The sequence below is a fragment of the Jaculus jaculus genome, chromosome 18 (genome assembly GCF_020740685.1).
Source record: "Jaculus jaculus isolate mJacJac1 chromosome 18, mJacJac1.mat.Y.cur, whole genome shotgun sequence".
Taxonomy (NCBI): Eukaryota; Metazoa; Chordata; class Mammalia; order Rodentia; family Dipodidae; genus Jaculus; species Jaculus jaculus.
Genome location: NC_059119.1, coordinates 48091123 through 48117024, shown reverse-complemented (window position 1 = coordinate 48117024; position 25902 = coordinate 48091123).

Genomic DNA, 25902 nt, shown 5'->3' with positions numbered 1-25902 from the left:
AAGGACCTAGGTTTGAGTCCCCAGGACCCACGTAAGTCAGATGCGCAAGGTGACACGTGTCTGCATTTTGTTTGCAGCGGCTGGAGGCCCTGGCACACCCATTCTCTCTATATATACCTGCCTCTTTCTTTGCCTCTCTCTCAAATAAACAAGTTTTTTTTTTTTTTTTTTTTTTAAGCATAAGAGAACCATCTGGAGCAAACACAGGATTACAGAGTTCTTTCTGTTGAAGGAGGTCAAGCACAATGTTAACATGTAAAGACTATAGCTCGCCTGTATCTTACAATAACAACTAGAAAAATGTCATAAAAGAGCTATTTATTCAAACTACAAAAATACCTAAAAATATACAAGCTCTAACTAGAGAAAAAAAATGATGAACTTTTACTAAAAGACATAAAGGAGAACCCAAATAAGTGAAGAAAATGTTTATGTATCTGGTTAAAAAGACTGGGCACTGTAGAGATACTCATTCATAGACTCAGTGCAATCACTATCTAAATCCCAGTAGAATTTTTCAGAAATGACAAAAAAAAAAAACACCTTATAAATGGACTCTAAAATTCTTCTACAAGAGAAATGTAAGACTATCCAAGGACATTTTGAAAAGGAGATTCTAAAAAAGAACATGCTGTTCTGAATTTCACGAGCCAGTCTGGGGAGGCTGTCTTGACCACGCACGAGAAGGGCACACACGTGAAATGTACAAAGTGCACTAGGACTTGGCAGCATGTGACGTCATAATAAGCAGGGCAGCATGGTTTCTTGGCCTTTCCTAACTCCACACAAAGAAAGCAGACGTGAGTGCTTTCGCCTTCCAGGAGAAAACCTCCAGGAGCCAGGAAGCCCTCAGTGGGGTTTTCTATAGCATGGAAGTTTCCAGTCGCAACACTGCCAAACCCTGGGATGGTTAAAAAAAAAAACTGCTTTTGGGAAGCCATGTTATCCAGACCCACTATCAAGTTCAATTTCTACTGTTTTTCTATCATTTCCTGTTGCTGCCTTCAACACAAATGAAGTGATAACACACACATACACACACATGTGGCCCAGGGCGCCAAGATCACAGAAGCAGACCTCAAGGATTATCATTAAACACAAATGAAGTGATAACACACGTGCCCCAGGGCACCAAGATCACAGAGACAGTTAAGGTGCCTGCCTGCAAAGCCTAAGAACACATGTTTGAGTCTCCAGGTCCCATGTAGCCAGACACACAGTGATACAAGCATGCAATGTTGTACATGCGCCACAAGGGGGCGCATGCATCTGGAGTTCATTCATAGTGGCCGAAAGGCCCTTGCACACCCATTCTGTCTCTCTGTCTATCTGTCTCTCTCTCTCTCTGCCTCCTTCTCTCTTTGTCTCTCACTCAAAAATAAAATAAAGAAGCAGGCAGGAAAAGGAAGGAAGGAAAACTTCAGACACCTCTTACTGACAGAATGGGCTCTTAGATTCCAGCTACTCCTGTTAAGGCTGAGAAGAAACTTGGTTCAGTTTTGCAAATAGCAGTGTCATCCAGGGATGTAGTGTGTTCAGTGGTAAGACAGCCAAAAGCTACAACTTCAAACTACAAAGTGAAGGTCAAAAAAAGGAAAAAAAATCAAAGTTGTGTGAGTGTGCTTTTCAACAGAAATGTTTTTTAAGATTCAGGAGGAGAGATATGCAAGCAAGATTTTCTTTTTTCATGCCGCAGTATTTTAATTACAGTAACAGTATGAAAATTCCTCACACCTTTCAAGTGAGGTGATCAAAAGCCATTTTTATCGCACCCATGCTTTTATTTATATGCAGAAAAATCTCTTTGGATTTCAGTAAAGAGGTGAGATTTATTATATATTTGCATCAAAGCTACCAACTCATATACCTGACAGCAAGTCATATTTTACCAAAAATGAAGCCTTAAAATTTTACTGTCATACGGTTCCCAGTTCCCCCGTTATGTTTTCGCAATCCTGCCGAGCTTGCCAAGAGGGAAGGCAGCTTGAACTCTGCTGACCCCATTGTGTCAAACACATCTTGCGTGTGCTTCGTGCCTTGTCTCAGTGCTTTGTGACAGTCATGTCTAAGGTTTAAGAAATTGTCCACGGTGGGGGGGGGGGGGACTCTCAAAGCGTGCACATCTGGAACCAGACGCAGGAAGTCCCTCCAAGATCTGCTGCTGTCTCTCCCGAGAGAAGAAAGTCTATCTCCAGACCAGACCTTGTCTCTGTCTCCTAGGTCTTGTTCCTTTCTCGCTCCTTACCAGAACCCTCGTTTGCCCCATAGGAACCCCCCTCTCCCTTCTGTGGCTCAGTGTCCTTGAACAACCTGCCCTTTCTATCCCGGGAATCCCACAAAATACTTGCTCAACAGAACTGGTTTCCTCACTGCTCTCAACAGGCTGCGATCCATACTTTATTTCTGGCCCTACCTTACGAAGTCAAAGGGCATCCCTGCAAAGGGATGCAAATACATTCACCGAACACAGAAATCTTGGGGTGGATCCCAGAGATCCAAATAATAATCGGGGCAGCCTGGCTGATTCCGTACAGCTAGAGTTCTGAACCGCCAGCTAGATGATCTATAAAGGGAAATTGATCACCTGGGATGTTTCATGACTCTAGAGATCACAGGGGTAATCCACTCTCTTCTCCTTCCCCTGACAGCATGATTAGCTACTTACAACACGGCAAGGCTCAGAATGGTTGGCCAGAGCTCTTTGTAGCAGTATGGGCAGAACGGAGAAGAGCTGTGATCAAATAAGGCCTGTTTGTAGCAAGCAAAGGAGAGACATTGGAGACCTTTCCCAACTGTCATAAGATGAACAGCGCCCCCCACCCCACCCCACAGTGAGAGACAGACACTGACAGGGAACTGTTCTGTCCTCCGCTTCCGGGACATGTCACCATGTAACAGCACAATCCAGAGGCTCAGGGCAGCAAAAACCATTTGCTCATGATGGACCGGTGGAAACAAGAGTTTTCAAAAAGCTGCTCATCTTTTTTTCCAAGTGGTGTCAAGGTGAGGAGGGTCATTTAGTGAGGACCCAAGACAGCTTCTCCCGCCCTGGACTGTAACAGAATTCTCCCTTTTAAATATTTTTTTCCACTTGTTTATTTGAGAGAGAGAGAGAGAGAATGAAGCAGATAAAGACAGAGGGAGAGAGAACTGGCCCACTAGGGACTCCAGCCACTGCATTTGCACTCCAGACACTTGCGCCACCTAGTGGGCATGTGCGACCTTTCACTTGCCTTACCTTTGTGCGTCTGGCTTACAGGGGATCCGGAGAGTCAAACCTGGGTTCTTAGCCTTCATGGGCAAGTGCCTTAACCACTTAGCCATCTATCCTGCCCTCACAATTCGCTAAGCCGTGGCAATTCACAGTGCCAGGGTCAGTGGGATGATAAATAGAATCCATATCTTGATGGAAGGTCCAACACACGCATCAAGGGATAGCTGGAATGCTCAGTGACCATTCTCTTAACTCGCCTACCCAGTGATGCTAGTGTGTCTACGGAATAATCATTACAAAATAGATGGAGGGTATTTGTTAATATTCCTGATTACTCACCCCTACTTTAAATTATTTAAATACCAACATAACCACATGCATCTAATCATATTCACAAACATATATGTGCACATCGCTGCTGTGGTGGTCTGAATAAAAGGTCCCCTGACAGGCTCACACAGCCTTGAATACCTGCTCATAAGCTGGATGCAATCTGGGAAAGTGATAAACCTTTGGGAGGTAGAGCCTTGCTGTAGGAGGTGTGTCACTGGGCTTTGACAGTCCAGCCCACTGGGTGTTGATATCCGATTCACTTGGATTACTTCCTTCCCCTGCTGCTGTGACAAGATGTGATGTCCTGGCTGCCTGCTCTGCCCTGGTTTTCTTGCCATGATGAAAATTTCTCCTTGAAACTATAAGCTGAAATAAACCCTTTCCGCTCATAGGCTGCTTCTCGCCCAGTGTTTTTTTGTTTTTGTTTTTGTTTTGTCCCAGCAACAAGAAGGTAACTATTATGACTGCCTCTGATAGTGTCTAAATATTGTCAAATGTGATTGGCTGTTAGATAACTGCCTACGCTATTACTATCAGTAAAAAAAAAAAAAGAAAGAAAAAGAATATGGGACAGTAAGCCTATAATATCTCTTGGAGGGGCTGTTTTTCATTGTATTTAAAAGTTCACTTGGGAGAAGAAAATTAACATACAGTAGGGAAATGGCATTTTTTTCTCTCCTCAGTTCTCTCACTCTAAGTCAAAGCTGGCAGACAGGCTCCTGGATCTTAGCTTCAGGACATGGTACGTGACAATGAGGTTTGGAGCGGGAATGAAAAGAGTAGCTGAAAACGCAGCTCTTTCACAAAAGCATGACCCCAGCCCCACACTGACTCCCCTTGTGATACAAGTCCTTGCTATGTCTGCTCTATATAGTCATCCGACTCATTTGTCCCAGCCACACCATGTGATTCCGATGGCTTAGTTAGGTCATTTAGTGTTTGTGAGTGTATATTTGGGCACACGCATGCCATTGTGCATGGGTGGAGGTCCAAATATTGGTCTTGTCCTCTCACTTTTGATTTTTAAGGTAGGGTCTGTGTTGTTGATTTTTTTTTTTTTTTTTTTTTTTTTTTTTTTTTTTTTTTTTTGGCTGCTAGGCAGGCCAGACTGGCTGGCCCATGAACTTCACTCCTCTGGCTTCATGTGCCATCGCCAGGGCTACACTGGGATTACAGATGTGCATGCCACTTGATATTCAGGTAGGGATTTGAACTCCAGTTGGCAAGCTTACAGAGCAAGCAGCTTTAGCCACTGAGCCATCTCCCCAGATCCTCTTTTTAAGTTAAATTTTTTTTAAAATTACTCTTTACAGATCCCAGCCTGGACTCTGTTCTTGAAATGATACCAAACACCATGTGGCCGAGACCACAACTCCAAGTGGAAAGATTTATTAGCAATTAAGCTATGCTTGTTTTCATATTGTAATTCTATTGGTTGAAATTTTATATAACTTTGTTTTTTTTTATTGAAACAAAAATAAGACCTCGGTATTTTTAAAACCACAAGATAATTCCTATGAAGACCAGAGGAGTATGGTTAGCAGACCACTTGTTCTCTGAAGTTTACTGGGAGGTGGGGAAATGACACAAATGATGTCACACACGTGACTGCGCAGACTACGCTAATCATTAACCCAACAGGTGTTTATTGAGCACTTAATATGTTCCTGACACGGTGTTTAGCGCTGAGAAAACAGAAAAATAGAATTCTACTTTGGCTGTCATACCTTGGGTAAGAGAAGCACGTATATAATCCAGTATATTACATTGCATTCCATATATTAAATACTAATATATAGTAATATATTAGTAATAACAGAAGGTATTTATGTCACACCTATGAATCAGACATTGTTCTAAGGTTTTAACTTAGGCTAACTCCTTGGACAACTTTATGACCCTCTCTCTCTTTGTCAGGGAGGAAACTCAGGGGTCACAAGAAAACTGTGGTGGTTTGATCCAGGTGCCCCCCATAAACTAAGATGTTCGGAATGCTAGGTTCCCAGCTGATGGAGATCTGGGAATTAACGCCTCCTAGAGACAGTGTATTGTTGGGGGTGGGCTTATGGGTGTTATAGCCAGTGTCCCCTTGCCAGTGTTTGGCACACTCTCCTGTTGCTATTGTCCACCTGATGTTGGCCAGGGGGGTGATGTCCACCCTCTGCTCATGCTTTCATTTTCCCCTGCCATCATGCCTCAAGTCTGTAAGCCAAAATAAAAATAAACCCTTAGCTGCTCTTGGTTGTGTGGTCTCTGCCGGCAATGTGAACCTGACTGCAACAGAAACCAAAGGACAAATGCCCACTAAGCTGCAGGCTGGGCTTGCCACCATCCTGGTCTGACTCTAGAGGTCATGTTCATCATGTAGGACACTGGTCAGTTCCGGGGAAGGTGAGATGGGAGGTGCTTCTCAAGTGAAGAAGAGACCGTGGTGACCTTGAGGCAGGGAGAGCCTGAGAGCTGACGGGGGAAGCGCTGGCTGGGTGGCATGGGAAGGTACAATCTCTAGCAGGAAGGTTCTGGAACCTCTGGGAGATGGAGCCTTCTTAGAGGAAGTGTGTCACTGGGGGTGGGGGCAAGGCCTCGAGGTTCTTGCTGTTGCCTGGCTCCGAGGCCATGTTTGTTCTCTTTGTCTCGAGGCTGGTAAGATGCGATGTGGACTTTTCACTCTGACCTGCCATGCCTTTTCCACCATGAAACTTCCCTGTGAAAAATGTACGGGGAAGCCGGGCGTGGGGGCGCACGCCTTTAATCCCAGCACTCGGGAGGCAGAGGTGGGTGGACGGCCGTGAGTTCGAGGCCACCCTGAGACTCCATAGTGAATTCCAGGTCAGCCTAGGCTAGAGTGAGACCCTACCTCAAAAAACCAAAGGGAAAAAAAAAATCTACGGGGTATTGAACCCTTTTCCTTCCATAAACCTCTTCAGGTCATGTATTTTTCTCCCAGTGATAGAGATTAGGAGCAAGGTAGCTTGTTCCTGGTAGGTGGGCCAGGGCAGCCTGCCCACAGAAACATGGATGTGAAACCTTGTGTCTGATCCACTCTCCTCCCGATGGCTCCGTTAGGATTACCCTTCGGGCCAACAGCTACAGCATCTTGCTTCTTCCCTGGTTTCCCAGGCTTAGCCCCCATGGGTGGGCCCTTCCTGGGTCAGTTCTCCTCTTGGGCCCACAAACCAGTCAAGCTTCTCCCACCTGAGCCTGATAATGAGGCTTATCTTTTGCCTTACTTTTAAAGAGAGAGAGAGAAAATTGGTGCACCAGGGCCTCAGCCACTACAGTTGAACTCCAGATGCTTGCGCCACCTAGTGGGCATGTGCGACCTTGCGCTTGCCTCACCTTTGTGCATCTGGCTCACATGGGATCTGGAGAGTCGAACATGGGTCCCTAGGCTTTGCAGGCAAGTGCCTTAACCAGTAAGCCATCTCCCTAGCCCAGAGGCTCATTTTAATTAGATGTCTAGTTCATATAGGGCCTAAGACATGTGTGTAAGTGCCTTCGGCCTTTCTTCCCTTCTTTCCTTCTCCCCTTTTCCCTTTCATCTCTTCTGCCCTTCCTCCTCCTCTTCTTCCTTTCCCCCAGAAGTACGTGAGGGAAATGCTGCTTGTCTCCTTCCCCTTCTCCCAGTGTGGCTGCGAAGGGAGAGGACTTCTTGTAGCTTGAGTGCTTTCTTGCTTTGCTTTCCCTCTTATCTTAGCTCTCCCTAACATAAATCTCATTATTTGGGGCTGGAGAGATGGCTTAGTGGTTAAGGCATTTGCCTGGAAAGCCTAAGGATCCAGGTTCAATTCTCCAGGTCCCAGATGCACATGGTGACACATGTGTCTGGAGTTTGTTTGCAGTGGCTGGAGGCCCTGACACGACCATTCTTTCTCTCTCTCTTCCTCCTTCCCTCCCTCTCTCTTTGTCTCTAATAAATAAATCTTTTTTTAAAAAAAATCTCATAATTTAACCTTGTCTGAGTCCACATTCTCAACTCTTTGATAACTTTAACAAGGACCTGAAGTCGGGGTTCATGAGCCTGGGAGTCTCGTGCATCTTTATAGAGATCTAATATAGAGATCCCTCCGGGTAGCCTAACCCTGCCTCACTAGCAAAGAGAAAGTAATGGATAGAGCCAGCTTTCCCCTGGGTGGAGACCACTCTCTAATTCAAAACCACTCCCTCAGAGGTAACACACTGGATTGTGGGAAAGCAAGATGGGAAACCTTGATCATAAAATCTATACACATCTCCCCCCCCCCACTTTCCAAGGCCTTCTGCAAACCCTCCTTTCAGCTCTCTTCAAGGTTCGCAGTGGGGAAAACAGAAAAGTAAACATTGCTTGGTAGCTAAGGACAGAGGTTAGCCTCAACCCAGGTCTTTGGATTTATTATTATTATTATTATTATTATTATTATTATTATTAGCCCATTGTCCTTTCCACTCTGATCAACACAGGCTATCTTTTTTCTCTCTCTCTCAATTTTTATTAACATTTTCCATGATTATAAAAATTATTGTAGACCAGCTGACAGAAAGCAGGAAGAAGCCATTCTGCATGCAGTTCAATGGGAGAAAGAGAAATCACCAGTGAAGATACTCATCAGTGGACACTGCAAGCCTTATATTTGGCCAGCCAGGCCAAATGAGCCAACGGGTGCAATAGTGGCACGTCTGTCCTGGTGGAAACCAACTGCCCTCTAATTGGACTGCAGGCCTACTCCATGGGAAGGGAATACATCCCTGATACTGAAAGCTTAAAACAGGGGTAGTCATGAGCCCTAGGGGTGTAACGTCTGCTGCTGTCTGGCCAAATGCATATACTATGCTTATCAAACTGCCCAGTAAGCACTTCTCTTAATGTTCACACCCTTATATTAATGCTACTCTCACTTTTGGTTGAGAATCTTCTCTTTTTAGATGGCAGTGACCTTGGGACGACTCAGAAAGTGATGGAAAGAAATGACCGCAGTGCTCAGTACTGCAATATCTCTATCACACCTTCCAAGGCTCAGGCTCTAATGTGGAAGAGGTGGTGGAAAGAATGTAAGAGCCAAAGGAAGGGCAGGACTCCATACAACATGCTCCCTCCAGACACAAAACAGCCTGGATATCCATGGCCTCACAGTGCCTGATACTACCTGCATAAGACCATCATAAGAGGAGGAAAAGATCAATACATCAAAAGTAAAACAGAGACTGATTGAGATGGGGAGGGGGTATGATGGAGAGTGGAGTTTCAAAGGGGTAAGTGGGGGGAGAGAGGGTATCACCATGGGGTATTTTTTATAATCACAGAAGTTGTTAATAAAAAATTTAAAAAAAATTTTAAATCCCATTGTAATACCCTCAGCTTTTTCTTTTTTTTTCTCCTCAGCTTACCTGTTTCCACATCCCAGGGATCTGCTGGGCAGCCTGAAATGAGCTGTGTACTTTCCTATTCATATCCTCATGTTGTCTGACTGCATATTTTTAGAGACAGCAAGAGACAGACAGGGGACAGATAGAGAATTGGCACTCCAGAGCCTCAGCCACTGAAATCGAACTCCAGACGCTTGCGCCACCTAATGGCCACGTGCGACCTTGCACTTGCCTCACCTTTGTGCATCTGGCTTACGTGGGATCTGGAGAGTCAAACATGGGTCCTCAGGCTTCTCAGGCAAGCGCCTTAACCGCTGAGCCATCTCTCCAGCCCCCAACCGCATTTTAAAAGGGCCCCCTGAGCTTGGCGACCAGTGGGCCTGTCTTCGTTATTATTGTTTGAAGTCTCGCATACTTGGCTTAAAAATTAGCAGCAAGTTCGGGTTTATCTGATTACGAAAGTATGAGATAGAAGGAACGGGTAAAATTCCTTTGCAAAACAGAGAGCCTTGGATATGCTTTTTCAGGCTAGGGATTTGCATGAACTTGAAGAAACGGCCCAGGCAGAGACAACGGCAGTGAGGTCACAAGGAGCAGCGGTATGGCAAAGACAGCAGCAGAGGAATGGGGTGCAGGGCTATGGTAACTGCGTTCCCCAATCCACTCCTTGTCTCAAAGGACTCTTTGGTTCTCAGAGTATCTCGTTCCTTGTTTCATCACATCACCACAGCACTGAGAAGGGGAACAGGGCAATTGCACAGAATGATGGGAAGCCGGAGGCTCATGACAGGTCAGGGCTCAACAACAGGTTTCCTAGTCCTGGCCCCGTGTCCTCGTCTCCATCCCTGCCGCCACTCACTCGGGGACTCAGATATTAAACTGCGTGAAGGCAGCCCGCCTTCTGCATCGCCGCGTCCTCAGGACTTGGAATACAAACAAAAAGGAATAACGTGTTGAATGTCCTGAATGCTAGCTTGCCTGGCAAAAGAGATGGACTTTTAGAAATGTACACAGGTAGAGACAGAAAGAGGAAAAAAAAAAAAGTCAGGGCTGGAGAGAAGGCGTAGCGGTTAAGCGCTTGCCTGTGAAGCCTAAGGACCCCGGTTCGAGGCTCGGTTCCCCAGGACCCACGTTAGCCAGATGCACAAGGGGGCGCACGCGTCTGGAGTTCGTTTGCAGAGGCTGGAGGCCCTGGTGCGCCCATACTCTCTCTCTCCCTCTCTCTATCTGCCTCTTTCTCTCTCTGTCTGTTGTTCTCAAATAAACAAATAAAAATCAACAATTAAAAAAAAAAAAGTAAAGGTTCCGACAGCACCTAGGGACCCTATAGAGTCTGTCCCAATAAGTCTCTCTCTTCACCTTCTTTTACCAGGCCCATTGCTTATTTCACTCAGGTCTCCCTGTTCCTCAGATATGCCACACGTATTGCTGCCTCAGCATCTTTTACTGGCCCGTCCCTCTCCCTAGAACATCCCCCCAAAAAAACTTTGGGCAAACTTCCTCTTCATCCTCAAATCGTAGGTTCAGATATGTCTCAGACATCCTATTTGCTTTATTCAATGACATTTTTTTTTGGCCCTCTCTATATATTGCACTATATATACTTTGTGTAATATATACATTATTTATGATTATTAACGTCTGCCTATACCTATTAGAGTATAGGCTCTATGCAGACAGCAACTTAAATTCCTAATATCTCAAGGGCATACAACAGCCTCTGAGCCAATAATAGCCTCTTAGTCAATGTTACCGAGCAAATGAATGAATAAGCAGATGGATGAATGGACAGATAAATAGCTTTGTAACGTTACAACAAACTTTTGCTTCATGGAGAAGTTTTCTTTCTGGTCTCTGTAACTTAAACTGAAACAATGAACTCTATTTGGTGGCATAGGGTCGTTAGGGGGCCAGGAACTCGGTTAGATCTGTCCAGAGAAGAAGGAGAAATGGTGGCCTGGGACACTAATCTAGTGTCTTCTTCAGTGGGCACGAGCCCTCTGACTTTAGATATGGCTCTTGCAAACAGGAATACAGGACAAATGGAAAAACGGGAAGACCAACTTTTCAAGGTAGATATTCTAAAGGGATTTCCCAGGCAGAATCAGGAGCAAGTCTAGACCTCAGGGAGAATCGGACCACGCCACTGATGGGCAGGGGCTTCATCTAAACCCAAAGCCGAGGGAGATAGAGAAGGGAGATTTCCCAGAAGTGGCATAGCCTCAGCCCAGGTCCAGGGATATCTCTGTAGGAGCAAGCCGGAGTCTGGGCTGTTGGAGTCTGAGCCCCTCGGCCAATCAGCCGGCAGCGACGATCAGATAGGCAGCTGAGCAGGGCCCAGACCTTGGCCCAGGCCTGGAGTGGGAATTGGGGACAAGTCGAGCCACTGAGGAAGAGGCTGCTTGGAGCATCCCCGGGCTGATTTAGAGCGGGGCAAGCAGTTTCAATCTTCTCGCTCTCTTTCCTTGCAGGAGATTGAAGGAGAATCCAGGGCTGCCTGCAGCTCACACATGCTTTGAGGGGGCTCTGACAGGTGTGGGTGCTATAGCTGGTTCCCTACCACTTCCAAGCTGGTTTGTTGGAATTCAGCTTTTTAACTACAACATCCTTTCCATTCATTGGGGCCATGGGGCTTGCCGGGGGGGGGGGGGGGGGGGGGGGGGGGGGGGGGGCGGGCATGTCCACCCCATCAGATGCAGCAAGAGCAGGCCCTGTCTGCCGAGATCCTATCTGTGCCGAAGAGAGCAGAAATATTAAACGCGGCTAAATAAGAAAACACAGATTATTGCTAGAGACCCCTAAGGCCTACTTGGTCTGCGCGATGGTTTGTTTTACTTTTCACAGAATTTATTTTGGCGGCAGCCAGATTGATGGTGATTATATCTGAAATCCCTCCCACATATCTGTCACATAAACACTTGGTTTAATTCAGGTTTGTAAAAATCTACAGGCCAACAGGGAGCCAGCGTTTGGATTAATTAGCAGACGCTAATGCTAGGCATCTTGTCACGGGGATCCCAAACCGGAGCCTTTCTCTGCGGTTTGAGCCTCGGGGCCGGACAAGGAAAAGCAAGGAAGAAATGGAAGGAGGCGAAGAAAGCCACTGGCCGTCTAGCCTGGCTGGGGAAATGAATTCTGCGCCAAAGTCACCCATCTGGGCCTGGCCAAAGGAGGGGGGGGGGATATTCATAGGTGTTTTGAAGTTGATACAAAATAAACCCCCTGGCTTCCTGGAAGTTTCTGTTGATAGCATCACCGGATCCAACACCTCCTGGGAGGAGTGAAAGACCTTCAAGGGCAGGTCTTAGGAGGGAGGCCTTACTCAAGAAGTGGATGGGGAGGGAGGAGTGGGAACAGGGCCCAGAAACTTGGCAGCAACAGCTCTGAATATGAGACCCCCAGACGGGGCTCCCTCGTGGCTACCCAGGCCCTGCCAGCACGGGGCAGGATTTCCCTCTGTCTGAAGGGAGCGTGCCCCTAACAGGCTGCATATGCCCGCCAGCTGTTGCCTTTCCTCTGCCACTGCGGGCCAAGACAAGAAAATCATTATTTCCTACCAGCCTTCTAATCTGCAGGCCGTCTGCTCTGGGCGTCGGAACTTGGGGCCTCTTAGGGCCCAGTTCCCCCTTTGCTCAGAAAGGGGTTCGTTTCTTCTCCCCGTCCCATTTTTCCTTCCGCTTTGGTGTGGGTTTGCTTGTGCCAGGGCCTGCACTAAGAGTGTATGATGCTGCAACAGAGCTATTTGGTCTTCAGTGCTGTGGGAAAGTCTTTTTTCCTCAATGTGTATGGTCCCAAGCCTTGGAGAAGTCCTGTTAGCCAAGAAATGTGCTTTAAAAAAAAAAAAAGTTTTATTTTTACTTATTTATTTGAGAGCGACAGAGAGAGAAAAGGCAGAGAGAAAGAGAGAGAGAGGCAGATAGAGAGAGAGAATGGGCGCGCCAGGGCTTCCAGCCACTGCAAATGAACTCCAGACGCGTGCGCCCCCTTGTGCATCTGGCTAACGTGGGACCTGGGGAACCGGGCCTCGAACCAGGGTCCTTAGGCTTCACAGGCAAGCGCTTAACCACTAAGCCATCTCTCCAGCCCCCCCCACCCTTTTTTTGAGTGCCCGAATTTCTGGGTTTTATAGGCACTCTCATAAGATGCAAAATTCCCAGGAAGTAAGCTGTCTGAGGTTCCATTCATAGAAGATGACTATGCACAGAGAGCTAGAATGATTGATAAAGGGTAATCCAGTCAAAAGGGGGCTGAAACAGCATGGATGAGCCCCACTCCTGCCGGAACCCTCATTCTAGTACACCCCCTCTACTTTCTGAAAGGGGCTTGAGAGGCTACCTGCCCCCATCTTGGCTTGGCTGCGCCACTAGAGTGACCTGACCAGAAACAGGTTCCGAGGCCTCAGTTTCCCTCTGTTTAAAGGAGGAGTGGACAACACCATCCCTTGGCCCTGGCTTCCAGACCCCTTGCTTCTTCTCTCTTTTATCCCACCTCCCAACAACCACAAGAACTGGGCCATCCCCACCAGCTCAACCTTGCAGGCCAGAAACTGCCTCCAGCCGTATCCAGTTACTAACCAAACACTTGCCTTTCTTCCCCCTCCTGAAACTGAACGTGCCTGTCTGCCACTGACTCGGGGTTCTTGACCAAGAAAGCTCATTTTTAACCCCTTCACAGCAGCTCCCCCCCCCCACACACACACACAAGGTACCAATTCGTCAGGCTGATTGCTTGGACCTGGGCTGGGGTCGCCCCTTGAAAGCAAGAGCCCAGGCATTACACCTTGCATTTTGTCCTCCTTTTTCCTCTGTTCCTTCAGTGCCTGTCACTTTGGAAAGCGTGATCATCTCGCCCTCCTGTTTAAACAAAGGAGGCCATTGTTTGAAGACTGGAGAATCTGATTTTAGAGGGGAGAGGAGGATGGGACAGGAACCACAATGCCACCCTCGGTGTGGGCATAGGTGTTCCCCAGGGTAAGTGCCCCCCCCCCGACTCCCGTGAGTGTGGAGAACTCCCATCTGAAGCTCTAAATCCTTCGCAGGGTCTTGTGACTGTGAACTCTTCCTTTCTCGGGTTCCCTTCTCATAAAGAATCTGGGTTACAGTTTTACTCTCTTCTATACCAATTTTAATTGGCTTCCAAGATTTTTTTTTTAAGCTCTACCCTAGCACCAAAAGCAACGAGACAAAACAAAACAAGAAATGCATGTGTGTGTGGGGGGGGGGGTAATACCATGGAAACAATGGGGACCTGAACCACCAATCCCTTAGGTTCACCCCAGGATGGAGGCCCCTCGATAACTCAAAGCCAGGAAATGGGTCTCACGTGGGCTTGTGGCTCAGAGGTCCAGTTGCTGGACTATGTTTCCAGATGCAAGCTTTTCTGCCTTTGGCACGGACCGTTTCTGTAACAAACCCACGTTGGGGTCATCCATCAATACATTAAGTGTACACCTGGGAGGCTGAGGGGCTGGGAGGGGACAAGCCTCCATTTTTCTGGCTTTACAAATACGGAATTCGTGTTTCTCCAATTGACATGTAGGAAGGAATGATCGATTACGGCGCCTTCCTTCAAGGAGCAATTTCAAATAAATGAGCAGTGCGGGCTGGTGCAGGTTCCTGTCCTCCGCGCCCCGTAGAAGCCATGAGCCTTCCCTTCCAACCTTCTCCTCCTCTGAGAGTAAGGGCAAATGCCAGGACCCCCCCGCCCCCCGAGAGGTGCTCTAGCTTCCAGCTTTCCGTAGCTGGTACACAGGGGAACCAGCACTCCAAACTCAAGTTCTGGGATCACTAAGACTGTGAAACAAGAAAGGAGGAAAAAAAAAAAAAAAAAAAAAAAAAAACTTCTGGAGCATAAGACCCACAGCTGGGCGACTCCTTAGTGTCACTAGCAATAGGGTCGCAGGCAATCTCTACATGCTGGCCAAACAAAAGACTGTCCAAAGATTTGGGAGAACTGCTAGCATTGTTGCCTGACCCCAAATATCACCTGTTCTTTTCCTGGAATGATGGCAGGGTGCCATGTTTCCCTGGGCTTAGGTTTCACTTTTTTGTTTTAATTTTTAATTTATTTATTTGAGAGAATGGGCAAGCCAGGGCCTGGAGCCACTGCAAATGAACTCCAGACACTTGCGCAACCTTGTGCATCTGCCTTTACACCGGTACCAGGGAATCAAATCAAACTCCCTAAGCCTACGGTCTCCTTGGGAAAACAATGACACGGTGGCTATGACTGTGACGGGACCGAGAGCCAGGAGGGAGGCCAGGGAGGCTGCCCTGAGCGAAACAGGCTCCACCTGACCCCAGAAAGATGATCTGAAGAAGTTGGATACTTCTGAGAAAAAGCAGCCTAGGAAGTGGCCACGTGATGTGAACCCCCGCAAAACAGGGAAGAGGGCCCGGAAAGTATACCCACCAGAAGCTGAATTTCTGCTATTAGATCCCTCCCGTGGGCACAAAACCCCTTCAACAGTCTACGTATCCAAGAGGCAAATGGGACCGGGATGTGGGCAGTTCTCCTGAATTGGGGCTGAGACAACATGACCACACGAGAGAGCTAATTAGGGCTGGGTACCATGGCGCTGAGCTTGGAGCAAGGAAGAGGTCAAGTGGGGGCTGGGGTGTGTCATGTTCCCAGGGGTGGCTCTGCCCCCCCCCCATGCAGCTAAGAGCTGCTGTGCCCTTGCATAGCTGCCATCCTCCCCTTTTGCAGCCCCTGGCACGGAGCCTCCGTTCCATTCCTTTCATTTTCGACAGACTGTCGCAGCCCCCCACTTAATTATATTGTCACACAAGCTTTCAGAGATCCGCAGAGAGAGTCTGCTGGGTGCAACTTAACTCTCCTCCCAAACCACTCACTGGCTCCACGGGCCCTCCCCTTAAGCGCCTGGGTCTTTCCCTCTGAAAGCTGGAGAGAAAGTTCTGAGAGTCCCAGATAACCTGTTTGCTGTTGAAAGAGAGAGCTAGGAGGAGGAGGAGGAGGAGGCTCCTCAGTCATCTCCTTTGTCTTCCAGTCACTCAAGGCTGAAGTTTTCATTTTCCAGGGCTGTGTAGATAGCAGAGGCAGAGAGCTGCCATGACTGAGGTTCTGCCCAGAAGCCAGGGCAGTTCAGACGGGTGATGGGCACCTTTCAGTTGCCCGGCTGAGACTTAGGTCTCTCCCATCCTTGGGCTCTGGGATTCCTTGTCCATCAAATCATCAGAATCCCAGACCCTTAGTTTATATGGCTCCCTGCTGGTTTTTTTTTTCCCTTTTATTTATTTGAGAGAGAGACAGAGAGAAAGAGAGAGAGAATAAGGGCACCCCAGGGCTTTCAGCAGCTGCAAACGAACTCCAGATGCGGTGCCCCCTTGTGGCGCACGTGTGACATTGCACTCTTCCGTCACTGCGTCTGTCTGGCTTATGTGGGACCTGGAGATCCGAACATGAGTCCTTGGGCTTTGCAGGCAAGCGCCTTAGCCGCTCAGCCATCTCTCCAGCCCCTCCCTGCTGTTTTTGACGGTCCCCTCACCTAGGTATGAGTTGTCCTGAATTCCTTAGGCCTCCCCTAAATCCTCTCCATTGTGTAGGGGGAGTTTGATCCTCTCACCTTTTCAACAACCCAAATTTGTCAATCCGTACACGCTGTCCCCACTCGAAGACGATCGCTAATGTCTGGCTTCGAATCCCAGGACATTTCCCGAGTCCGCACTGCTGTGTTATGTCACGAACATCCAGCTCACCGCCACCTCCCTCCCACCAAACCTTCTTCTCCTCCACCCAGTTCACTTCCACCTCCTCCCAACCGACCTCCATCCCCACCATATCTGCTTCCATTTCCTCCCCAAACCTTCCTCCTCCTCTCCCTCTTCTTGCCTGCCTCTCCTCTTTGCCCTAGTTCCCCCCCTCCTCCTCCCATTTCTCACACTCTGCCCCATCTTCTTGGACCACCAACCTCATAAACTATTTCAGGGTTCCAATCCGTACCAAACCTTTGTTTGAAAAACATTAACGGAACAGCTGGCCCCTCAAACAAACATTACCACAGACAACAGACACCAGCATGCCATGTGTAGAGATAAACATATGTGTGTTCTGGCTCCGCAGCATTTTAAATTAAAAATAAAAATAAAAATAATAATTATAATAATAATAATAATTTACCACAACACAGTTCAGCTATATGGACTTTCCCCCCCCCCTTTCAATCAATATTGCCTCCAGCTAGCAAATGAGCAAGGAAATCACTGGGAAATGCATTATTCATGAGCTTGCCAGAGCGCTGATGACTGGCCGCGATAGGAATCCCAGCATGCGATGAACGCCCGGCTGATAGCTTGCTATCGAGTCAATCTATCCCACTTGCTTCCTGTTTTCCCTAGGCAGGAGATCAGCTCTCATCACTCTTGGCCTCTCCTTCATTTAGGAGAGTGGGGCCACGCACGCACCTGTGGGAACCTGAACTTGTCTGCAGCTGGGTTCATGACATGTGGGGAACAGGATCGAGGTGGGCAGAAGAGAGCCATTTCCTTCAGGGGACAACCTGATGAGAGCTAATTAGACTCGTGTCCTGCAGCTTTTCCAAGCAGGATCGTTAACTCATGCCTTCTTGGGGGCAGGGACGAGTCCCTCTCAGCCTCTGAGAATTCTCACCTGGGGCAGCAAGGAGAGATAATCTTCTGACGTTCAACATCTGGAAGGGTGTCTTTCCCTGGTGAAAGTTTAGGACTGACTGTCACAAGCTTGATCACAAAAAGCACCCCAGTTCAATTAGCAGCTTGACAGAAGAGAAGTTGCTGCTGGCTTAGGAAGTTATCTCAAACAAGGTCCCCAGCAGATCACCTATCTCCCCACTAAGGTAAAAAGCCCACAGTGCAAGAAAGAGACCCAGATTGCTTCTAAAGTATCAGATCATTAAAACAAACAAACAAACAAAAACACAGGCTGGGCTGGAGAGATGGCATAGCGGACAAGGTGCATGCCTGCAAAGCCAAAGGACCTCGGTTCAATTCCCCAGGACCCACATAAGCCAGATGTACAAGGCGGCATATGCGTCTGGAGTTCGTTTGCAGTGGGTGGTGGCCTGGACGTGCCCATTCTCTCTCTCTCTTTCTCTCTCTCTGTCTGCCTCTCTCTTTCTCTGTCACTGTCAAATAAATTTAAAAAATCAAATATTTTTAAAAGTCTTCATACATAGCTTATATGCACCTGATACTGTCATGCACATGGATAGCTCAAATTATGGTTCACAGAGACTGAAAAGTAGGAACCTTGGAGTCCCACTTAAGAAAGAGAAAATAATGGTTACTTATTAAGTACATGTCCCTAAAGTATGACTACTGTTTGGTTTTTCTCTTTTGATTTATTTGTTTTATTTGAGAGAGAGAAAATGGGTGTGCCAGGGCCTTCAGTTGCTGGAAGCAAACTCCACACACATGCGCCACCTTGTGCATCTGGCTTATGTGGGTCCTGGGGAATCGAACCGAGGTCCTTTGGCTTTGCAGGCAAACGCCTTAACTGCTAAGCCATCCCTCCAGCCTGACTGTGTGTGTGTGTGTGTGTGTGTGTGTGTGTGTGTGTGTGTGTGTGTGTGTGTGTGTTTTAATTGCTAATTTTGTCCTTATGTCAGTCATTCATATGACAGCAATTAGCTGTAGGAACCTCCAACATACGGAACAAGAATCACTTCCACTGGGTAGTAACAGGAGTAGCAGAGGAAGAAATCACATTCTGTAAGCCCGCACACTATACTCTTTTAAAAAAAAAAATTATTTTTTGCTTATTTATTTGAGAGCGACAGACACAGAGAGAGAAAGAGACAGATAGAGAGAGAGAATGGGCGTGCCAGGGCCTCCAGCCACTGCAAATGAACTTCAGACGTGTGTGTCCCCTTGTGCATCTGGCTAACGTGGGTACTGGGGAACCGAGCCTCGAACCGGGGTCCTTAGGCTTCACAGGCAAGCGCTTAACCGCTAAGCCATCTCTCCAGCCCACACTATACTCTTTAAAGGGTGCTGTCCTTCAGGCCTTTGCCCAGAGCCTTGTCAGCACACAGCCCAACAAGCCAGCTGGGAGCTCGGGAAGTCTGAGGGAACAATTCTGCTGTTTTCTTTCTGGGTCACAAGTTGGGTCCGTTTCATGTAGCTATGGGAACCAACCACAATCCCTTCCTTTCCCTTAATAGTTCTAGGTACATCCTGTGTAATAAAATAGTATAAAACAACAGAACATGGTATTAAAAGTCACTCTAAAACCCATCTAGTCTGGCATTTCCAAAGCTGAGGTTTCTCAGGACATTTCACCCTCCGAAATGTTAATAGGTGGGGTATACAAGAAGAATCTCATCGTCGAATTTATTTGAGAAACATGTAACACGCTTCCTACATGTTCAGAGTAAAGACATTGAAGACACGCCATGGCACATAAATCTTAACCTTTGACTTCTGCAGCATCTAACAAGTTTATTTAGAGGTGCGACAAATTTTCTCTTAGCCCAGCTAGTAACTGTGGACTGGGGTTATGTTGCTTAAATATATTTACCGCCTCCCTCTCCATCTGTTCCACTGAAATTTCCTTACCCTAGTCCACCCCAAAACTTCTCTAAGACCTGCAAAATGTTAGGCGAGTGAGCAGATAAGATCTGCTGAACATCTGCTTGAAGAAGGCCTCTTGTCGCCTGTGGCAGACGGTAGTGACCTCAACCCTTCCATCTGTCTTGTACCCCACTCCCTTTGCGACGTCATCTTGACGGTTCAGCCACATGCCCCAGGTGGGTCCAGTAGAAATGGCCATGTACCAGTTGCAGGGGCTGGGGATTCTTTCAAAGAGAGGATATTATAGCCTAGCTCCTGGAGACGGTGGTGGGTCAGGGTTTGGATTAGCAGAGCTAACCTCCTTGAGAATCCTCACCCCAGCCTATTGCTTGCTATTCCTGGCTCTCTCTCTCTCTCTCTCTCTCTCTCTCTCTCTCCCCCTCCCTCTCTCCCCCCTCCCCATGTCAAACAAGAGAAACTTTTTGGCTTAGGAGAAAGATGTCTCCCTTCCCTCAGCTCCTACTGCGACTGCACAGTCTTCTCAGCATGCCATTTCCACGCTTCTGAGCCTTCCAGGGAAAACAGTGGGGGTGGCAAGGGGTGAGAGGGGGAGCCGGGGTGGGAGTGTGGAGGGGGTATGAAAGAGCCTCTGCCAACCAGTCCACAGGGCAGCCGCACACCATTAGCAGACCACCCCCCTCACTACTACTGGAGGAAGTCATACAGGCCTAGAACGGAAGTCCATTTCAAGTTATTACCACGAGACAAATGGCTTTTAAATTATACCCTAAAAGGCTAACAGGCCCATTTATCTTTGTAAGTAATGGCACAGAGATCCAGTGTTCCTGCCATCCTCGCCCTGCAAAGGGGGAGTGCGGGAGGGGGCATGAGAAAGGGGCACACAAAGCAAAACACTCAGGAAAGGGGGACTTGAGTTACAAAGACTGGTAGCTTTCTTGGAACCAGATAGGAGCTAGACCTCGGAGCAGGTAGAGCCAAGGTGGAGTTTCCCCCCCCGCCCCCCCCCCCGACTCAGGAATATTGAGGACAGGAGCAGAATTCCAGGTTGGGACAGTAAGCTGAGGAGAAGTGCTTTTGGGGAGTGGGCAGGCTGGTGGCTACACAGCAACATGACTGGCTGTCAACTCCCAGGTAGACAACCTAGACTTTAGTCTCAAAGACGCACCCTTGATGGGGCTGCAGACATAGCCTAGCGGTTAAGGTGCTTGCCTGCAAAGCCAAAGGACCCAGGTTCGATTCCCCAGGACCCACGCAAGTCAGATGCACAAGAGGTGGGCACACGCATCTGGAGTTTGTTTGCAGTAGCTGGAGGCCCTGGCACACCCATTCTCTCTCTCTCTCTCTCTCTCTCTCTCTCTCTCTCTCTCTCTCTCCCTCCCTGCCTTTTTCTGTATCTCTCTCTCAAATAAATAAATAAAAATATTTTTAAAAATATGTGGGGCTGGCGAAATGGCTTAGCCGAAAGGGCATTTGCCTGCAAAGCCTAAGGACCCTGGTTCGATTCCCCAAGGCCCACGCAAGCCAGATGCACAAGGGGGCGCACGCGTCTGGAGTTCGCATGCAGTGGCTGGAGGCCCTGGCTTGCCCGTTCTCTCTTTCTCTCTGCCTCTTCCTCTGTCTCTCAAATAAACAAATAAATAAAATGAAATTAAAAAAAAAAAAAAGATGCACCCTTGAATGCCCAGACTTCCCAAGGACTTGGCCAAATGCCCAACCAGCAGAGGGAGCCACTCTGATTCCAACCGAGCTCAGCCTTGGGAGCTCCAGGCCTCTCCCTTCGACGTCTTTGGAAGACCTTGAAAGCCCAGAACTGCCCCCACTACAGGGCCAAGCGTTAGCTCCATGACATGAGGCATGAAAAAAAAAAAAAAAGAATTCCGGCATCCCTCCTGCATGCGCGACGCTCTTGCTTGCCTTATGAGAGCCAGGGCCTGCCCCCGAGGCTCCCATGAACTGATGGGTCTGCAGGGTGAAGGAAGCGGCCACCCAACGTTCCCCCCGCTCCCAGTCCATCTCGACTCTGTTTCAACACTCAGCCAGTCCCTCTGCAGCACAGCAGGACCAGAGCTCCCAGTCTACGAGTCCAGAGACTCACACGGAGGGCCCAAGGGTCTACAGCGAAAAGCTTTCAGGGACGACATTATCATGTAGGTTCGGGTTTCCCAACCTCACCTACTCCCCCAGGAGGAGGTCCTGCTCCTGCGTGAGCTTCTCCCTCCTTCCTGCCTCCTTTCCTGGAAGGACCCAGCTTTTGAAGAAGTTATGGCTGCAAACTTCAAGTCCTGCGCACTGGGCTTGCACACTCAGATTTGCACGCCAAACAGTGGCTAGGCATCATGTATGTTCAGAAGTTTCCTTTTGTTTTAAATTAAATATATTTAGTTAATTAGAAAGGGAGGGAGGGAGAAACAGAGAGAGGGATAGAGAGAATGGGTGCCCCGGGGCCTCCAGCCTTAGCAAGCAAACTCCAGACCCATGTGCCCCCGTGTGCATCTGGCTTATGTGGGTCCTGGGGAATTGAACCTGGGACCTTAGGCGTCGCAGGCAAGCGCCTTAACTGTTAAGTCATGTCTCTGGCCCAGAAGTTTCCTTTTTTTTTAATTTTAGTTTTAACTTATTAGAGAAGGAGGGAGAGAGAGAAAGAGAGAGAGAGAAAATGAGCATGCCAGGGTCCCAGCCACTGCTCCCGACGTATGTGCCACTTTGTGCATCTGGCTTATGCGGGACCTGGAGAACCAAACCTGGGTCCTCAGCCTTCACAGGCAAGTGCCTTAGCCACTAAGCCATCTCGCTAGCCAGTTTATTTCATAAAATGATAAATGGTTTCCATGCCTGTGAAAGCACAGATAGATTTAAAATAGAATATGAAGTTTTCATGCATTTTAAGGACAATACAAAAGTCCAGGGTATTCAACTGTTAATGGAAGGCACCAAGTCTCTACCTTCTTAGAGTAAATGTTTCTACTCTCTGCTATGAGGGACACTTTGGTAAAATTTCAAGAGCCATTTTATAAACAAGACAAGCTAAAATAGGTCCAGGAAGAAACCCAACAAAAAAGGATCTGTCTCAAAGTTTTCATTTATAGCAATAATAAAATAGAATTTATAAGCTCAGCTCCCTCCTAACTACTTTATGTAGATTACCTTCTTCTTTTTTACAGACAGAGAGAACGTGAGAGAGAAAGAGAGAGAGAGAGAGAGAGAATTGGCACACCAGGGCCTCTGCCACTGAAATAGAACTCCAGACGCTTGCGCCACCTAGTGGGCACGTGTGACCCTGCATTTGCCTCACTTTTGTGCATCTGGCTTATGTGGGATCTAGAGAGATCAAACATGGCTCCTTGGGCTTTGCAGACAAGCACATTACCCAGTAAGCCATCTCTCCAGCCCAGAAAAGGAGTTTTGAAGGAGGAGGATACTCGGTACCTAAACCCCAACCTCCTCCTCTTCCAAAAATGGACTTCCTAGTCAAGGATCCTGGCCTCAATACCCTGCCTTCTGAGCCTGTCCTTATACAGAGATCCTTGGTGAGGAGGGAGGAATCCTTGCCACAGCCCAATATACCTCTAAACACTCAAGATTACCCCCTGAGGTCCAGAGCACGACCTGGCCAAAGGCATGGGGCAGGGAAGACCTTGAAAGTGTGTTCACTGTCACCCCGAGTTGTGTGCTAACCCATCAGGACAGGATGTCATCCAAGACACCTTCCCACCAAGTCCCTCCTGCCTTTCCATCAGTGAAACCCTGACACACGGGGCAGGGTCACTTTATTTTATTTTGCTTTTTAAAAAAAAAATCTTTTGTTTATTCTTACTTATTTATTTGAGAGTGACAGACTGAAAGAGAAAGGCAGACGGATAGAGAGAGAGAATGGGCGCGCCAGGGCCTCCAGCCGCTGCAAACGAACTCCAGACGCGTGCGCCCCCTTGTGCATCTGGCTAACGTGGGTCCTGGGGAACCGAGCCTCGAACCGGGGTCCTTAGGCTTCACAGGCAAGCGTTTAACCGCTAAGCCATCTCTCCAGCCCACTGGATGAATATTATTGAGGGAAGAGACCCAATATCATTTTTTGTCTTTTTTTTCTTTCTTTTTTTTTAGAATTCCAATTGATTTCAATGTATAAATGAGACTTCATACCACTGGGGGAGATCTTCAAAAGAGTCCCAGTCAATGCCATGATACCATGAACAGAACTGAACGGGGTGCTTATTTCCCACAAGGCCATCCTTCAGTGAAGATCCAGTTCAAAGCTCTGATGATATACAGGCAGAGGAGGCTGTGGCAAAGCCTTCATCAGAACCTAGTCACAGTCTTCACCAATGCCCGTGGCTGGTCCTCCCCTCTCCAAAGGTCTCCTAGAGCCAAATGAAGGGGTTAAGGCCTCCCCCCACCCCCCTCCCCCAAATCAGACCCTTCCAACAGGTTACATGCTCTTAAAAGTGTCAAGGAAAGTTCAGGATTGCTGTTGGCAGGTCGTGCCAAAAATTCTTGCCTGAACGTATTGGATTATAAAATATGTGGGTATGACAAGCATCTGACAGACCGAATCCCTTCGACTAAGATGATGTGTAAAACAAAGGCATGTTTCTCACTGTTGTGATTTAGGATTTGGGGTTGTTTTGTATGTTTCCTGAGTGTTTTCATTCTTTTCTCCCTCTTAAGACGCAGTCCTGACTTTGAGTTGCGACATCAATTAAAAGCTAAGCTAATAGAAAAACTAAACCCATAGGAACACGTTAAAGGCCACTTAGGAGAGCTGTTTCCGGCTCCTTTTGAAAGCCAGATCTCAGACACCGGACCCTGCTGAATTACAGGCCGGCATTATTCCTTGGGCATAAAGTCTTTTTTGTAACCCTCCTTCACGGTGGTGTTCATAAATAGGGCATATTCATATGTTCTCTCATTCCCTTCCTCTTTCCTCCTGAACTCTTCCTAACTTGTTGAAACAAGCTCAATAATTGTATTACCAGATTCCCAGGATTAACTTGGGGTTCAAGGGAGAGAGCTGGGCTTGAGAGCCCATCTGATCTGTAATTAGAGGCAGGGAGGGTAATTTGCTGCGCTCGGTGAGTGTGTCTGCAAGGGGCCGAGGAGACACGTCTCTTTGTTCCGTTTCATCAGACAGTTTAATCAAACACTCCGTGTTTCACTCACAGGCCCTCGCCAAACAAATATTTGCTGATTGATTGATTCATCAAACAACTGGTCAATTCAGTGAAACCAGCTTCTTGGCTGTCTCCATAAGCCAAGGCAAGAAAAATAATTGACCTAAGTTTCGCTTTTCAGAGGGCGGCTTTGCTGCCTTTCTGGTACAAATGCAGAAGGGAGTCTAGGAAGGTACTGAAACTGGCTTTTTTTTTTCCTCTGAATGCCTTCCCAAAATAAATAGCATGTAAAAAAAAAAAAAAAAAAAAAAACAGGCCACAAAACGCAGCTCTAGAGGCAGATCTACAAAGACATTCATTACCTGTCTGTGTGCAAGCTCACACCCTTAGCAGCATGTCCCCCAGAGGACCCCCATCACGGAGAAGCATGAAGACGGTGTCAGCCCGCAGTGGTCCTTGAGGCATCCTTGGGACCACCAGTTCTCCTGGTGTGCAGGCGTGGACGTGATGCCAACATTTAGGTGGCAAAGGGGCCAGTTGAGACCAGACACTTGACAAATCCTGTCGCGCCCCAGAGCAATGTCTGTTCCCCTTTGCCACAGTGAACAGACTGCCAGGGTTTGGCTGGGGGCCCCATTCTGATTCCCAGTGGTGGGGGGGTTGGGCAAAGGCTTTCCACACGCTTTATTTTTCCTTTCTAGAGCCACTGGCCGGAGAGTATTTGCTTCTATTGGGTCTGAAAGAAAGAAGCTCACCCCACAACAAGCGAGGCTGCAGCTATGTTCAGAAAGCCCACCTAAAGGCTCTGTCCAGGCTGAGGAATGGCAGAGAGGCAGCTTTCCATTAAAAAAAAAAAAAAGTGACTTAGAGTGACACGTTGTTAAAGGCCAAGAGTCAAAAAAAAGAAGAAGAAGAAGTCAAACAGCCCATCACCTGAGAGTGATCCATGAATGAGCCGGGCCACATTTTTTCTTTAAAATAAAAATCCGTTTCACAAACTGTCCCGTGTTTAACTTGAAGTCCATTTGTTAATTTGGTAAACACGGGCATTATATTGACAACATGCCCCTAATCCAGGCAGGAAGGAAGTATCAGGTGTCAGCTCACTCCAGTGGCCTAAAGGCTGGGGTGCACATTGGGGTGGCTTTGAGGAGGAAAGACAGTTCCAGCAGCAGGTGGGAGAGCGGTTTGTAGGGAATGTTCCTAACTCGTGAAGTCTTCAAACCTGTCCTATGAAACTAGCCATGTTGACTGATTTTATATATCAACCTGGCTGGGTTATATGCCCAGTTATTTGATGAAACATTTTAATTAATTATTTTTTTTTTTGAGGGGGGGAGGTTTGAGGTAGGGTCTCACTCTAGCTCAGGCTGACCTG